Consider the following 4,473-nt stretch of genomic DNA (forward strand, 5'->3'; position numbering starts at 1 on the left):
AAAATAGCAAATAAAGTTTCAAAACATATAAGAGAACTGAAATGCATAAATAAGTCACAGTATATATTTATATATTGTATATGAGGCCCCTAGAACCATAAAAAATGCAAAAAATTCACTGTTAATAACTCATTCTCGATTGCCCCTTTAAAAATCAAATTGTCCCCCTGTGGGGCGTGTGCCCACATTGGGAACCACTGAAGTAGACACTTTCCCTCTTATGTTTCCTGTGGAGACATCAGAGGTGCACTGCAATGTAGCTCATTATTACAAGGATTCAGGGACTTCACAGGTCAGGATGCCACCTGTGAGATCTAAGAGCCCAATTTAAACACAGTTAACAGTGTTGTTCCTCAACTCCAGGATAGTAGAAAATATGCATTCCAGCCAGGAAGCACTCTGCCATAACAAAACCATCCCACATGTCTCTGAGAAATTTGTAATTATTCACATAACTATGTGCCTAATATATGTCATATATAAATTATTATTATTACTAGAGTAGACTTTATTCTTGCAGTATTAACAACTGATTGTGTAAGTGTGTCTTGATATGTCTTCTAGCCCTGGACTGAAAGCTCCATAGTCAGGTGAAAGGGAAGAAGGAACTCACTCAGCCCCTTTTGCACAGTGCTCCATAAATAACTGTCGTATAAATGAAGAACTGCACAACTACAGCACTTTCCTCTGAAGGAGTGGAAGTTATCTTTGAAACCCTATACTACTTTATAGCTCCTAAACGCTTCTTAGCTTTTAAAGTTCTTTCACATACTCTCATTTGATTTTCACACAATCTTATGATTGTTCCATGATTAAACTGCGGTTCAGAGAAGACTTGCTTAAAGTCACAAAACAGCTTATAGGTGATGGAATGTAGGTCTTTATGTGTTCTTTATGCTATAACATTCTCCCTTCCATTTTCCAGGTTCAGAAATATTTGAAGCAGTTTCTAAAAACATCAGGTTTAATTTCTATGTCACTGTTGTTTAATCATTGTGCAATGTCATAACCAAAGATTTAGTAACAAGCAAGTATACGGATAACAGATAACGTAACTACGGGGAAAAAATCACTAAATACTGTAGACTCAAAATGGAAACACTTTAAAATATTTTGTTCCATTCGTTCTAAAAGAAACAAATGCAGAAAGAAAACATGATAGAGCTAGCTTTTCCCGAGTACTTGCTCTTAATCCAATGCCAGGTCCTTCCCAGAATCACAGCCTACTTCTCTACAAACCCAAAAGGTCTAGGCTCCAGGCTCCATCATCCTTAGGTCCTCTCACAACCTGCAAACAACTGCTCCTCTCTTGGAGACATGTTCACCTAATATTGCAAGCTAGGATGGAGAGAGCTTTTTTTCTATGTATGTTTCTTACAAGAAAATGAAGGAATAATTTTAAAAAGAAGCCCAGCCAGTGTGGCTCAGTGGTTGAGTGTCGACCCAAGAACCAGGAGGTCACAGTTCAATTCCCAGTGAGAGTACATCAATGATTCTCTCTCATCATTGATGTATCTATCTCTCCCTCTCCCTTCCTCTCTGAAATCAATAAAAACATCTCTTTTTAAAAGGAAAAACAAGAAATGATCATTTTTTTACAGAGTAGAACATATTTTTATGTATTTGAATAGCTTTTTCTACTGCCAATTCATTTCACAACCACTTTTAAGTATCCACTATGTCTAAAATTCATTATAAACACGAGTGCTTCCTCTCTTGGCATATCTGGTGTCAAATGTTATTTTAGACACTGAAAATACAAAAGGGGTAAGACAGCCTGCCCATAAGGCAGCTACAAAACAAATATAAATTACTATACATACGGCAATGTAAGTTCCATACCAATGCACACAGGAAGTGCTATGACAAAGAAAAGCTAACAGGAAAGTTGAAAAGGCTTTATGAAGAGCTCAGCCTCAAAAGATGAACAGGATTCAGTATGGCAAAACAAACAAAATGTGCAAAAACACAGAGACATGGCACAGCACTGGTGTGAAGGGAAGTCAGGCTTCGTCATAACAAGAGGTTCACAAATGGGAAACAGAGCTGAAAAAGAAATTTGGAGGCACAGATTATAAATGTCCTTAAATACATATAACACTAAGGAAATGGAATGTTAACGGATAGGCAATTCAGAGAGAATCATCTAGCTCTTAAGCAGGGTCAATGCACAATCAAATTTGCATGTTTAGAACAGTAACTCTGGAGGTAGGGTAGTCATGAAGATTGTCTAGAAAACAGGCAGAACCTGAAGCAAGAGTTGGTAAAGTCTTGAGAGCAGCGGCAGAAATAGGAAGCAGGAGGCCCTGGTTGGTCAAGGACACATACCTGGGTTTCGGGCAGCCACCAATTGATGTTTCTCTCTCCCACTCCCTCCCTTCTACTCTCTCTCAAAATCAATGGGAAAAATATCCTTTGGTGATGATTAACTAGAAGGAATGAAGGGAGGGAGGGAGGGAGGGAGGGAGGGAGGGAGGGAGGGAAAGTGAAGATCAACACGTCTTTTCTAACAAGACTGGATGAAAAAGGTAAAAAAAGAACAAAGAAAACTGAAATTTCCAGTATAAATATCATTAACTACATTAGGAGTAAAGGAGAAATAGTGCTTTTCTTTTCATCACTTTTTCCTGGAGTGAGGGGGAGGATGAAAGGTTTCAGTTTTGAAAATAGTTTTGTTTTGTTTTAAAGTGGAATGCCAGGTAAAGCTCCAGGAGGCACTTTGAAATATGAGACTGGTCCTCAAAAGACATGTGATTGACAGTTGAGATAAGATTTGAGGTGCTTTAGTGAGATGCTTTTAGAAGTAGATGACTCCATAGCCAGAAGGGCAACGACAGAATCAAATTCAATCTTCAAATAAAATCAGCCCAGGAAGGATAGAGGAATCTAATAACCAGAGAAAAGATAATGGCAACAAATAGGAAATTAGAGCTCTAAGTCCAATACCAACGTTAGGTGTTCACACACTCACAAATGACAAAACATGTCAAATGATCACGACATCAATGACCACTGGTGAATGCTACATAACCATGAAATACAACGCAGGAGAAAGGAAAGCAGACAGCGAGGAGCAAATCATAATGCCAACATGACCACATGCAAAATGAGACAGGAAAAGCCAGACCACAAACTCCAAAAGATGCACCAAAAAAAATGGGCAACCTAACTGGAAAATCAGCAAGATCCCAGTTAGCTTCCTGTACACCAAGCTTTTCACCCAGAAAATCACAGGAGCTGTGGACAGATTCACATACATTATCATCTAGTTATCTAAAGGCGGAATACAGATCACAATAAGTTTATAAAAAGGACAAAAGAGAGAGAGTTGCATATGACACCAGTTCAGTAACCAATCGTCTGGATTTAAAAGAGTTTGTCCCATTCTGCAACGAATGAGTTCCAATTCTGTTTTTTTAAAAAATCAAGGAAACTGGAAGCATAAGGCAAGAGAAGGTAAGGTGACTTGTAAGTATGGGAGGGAGCATTAGTAGCAAAAAGTGCAAAACTTCCACTTGTGTTGACTCCAACAGCAGCATGTTGTTGCTTGGCATGTTCTAAAACTTAATGCATTGCAAACCACTTTCATGCCTTCCTGTTTTTTGAAGTGGCAAGACACAATGGAACAAAAACTTTGGCAAAGTTGATATTGGACCTAGTTCTGTCTCCAACGACTGTCCATAATTGCTCAGGAAATTAACCAAATTCAGTGTGTTCACTGGTAAAATTGGTTTGTTTTCATAGGCCATACCAGAGGTCTTTTTTTTTTTTCATTTTATCTCCCTTAATTTATTTTAGCACAGGGCTAGGCACTAGTAGAGACACACACCAGGTGCTACCATCCTTCCTTCCATGGGACTTCATTATCTATAGGAAGTGGCAAAATCACTAACTTTAGGCCTCAGTTTCTCCGCCTCTAATGAATGATGCCTTACAGGGTTGTTTGCGGAGTCCATAATTAAAATGCTTTGTATAAAGCGCAATATATATGTAAAGCATAATTGTTTCCAGGTCTGGCAAACAGTAGCAACTCTCATCTTATATCTAGAGGAACTGAGAACCAAGAGGTTTAAATGACTAGGACCTAGTAAGATCGGGGAAAGAACTCAACACCTACTCAAATCCCTTCCATCACCCCATGTACCTTGCTCAGATATCAAGGTATCTTCTACAAGCTCAAGGTCTTCCCACATCACCTAAGTTTTTCTTAATATTCAAGTAACGGGGAAGGAAGCTACAAATGAAAGAGGCAAAAGGACACAATAAAATGACTCGCCCAAGGTCAAAAAACCAGACTAGAAAAGGAATGCTTGCCGGCGGGCAGCCGAGGCCACGTCCCCCATGACTCCCACAACACCGAGAAACGAAGAGCTCCCCACTTCCCGGGCTCACGGACACTGTGTAAGGGCGCCCTCCGCTTCCAGCGTGCCAGCCCGCCGCGCCCCTGCAGCTCACCCAACGTGGACAGCCCGG

Source organism: Myotis davidii, unplaced genomic scaffold, assembly GCF_000327345.1.
Source record: "Myotis davidii unplaced genomic scaffold, ASM32734v1 scaffold544, whole genome shotgun sequence".
In the NCBI taxonomy this organism is placed as follows: Eukaryota; Metazoa; Chordata; class Mammalia; order Chiroptera; family Vespertilionidae; genus Myotis; species Myotis davidii.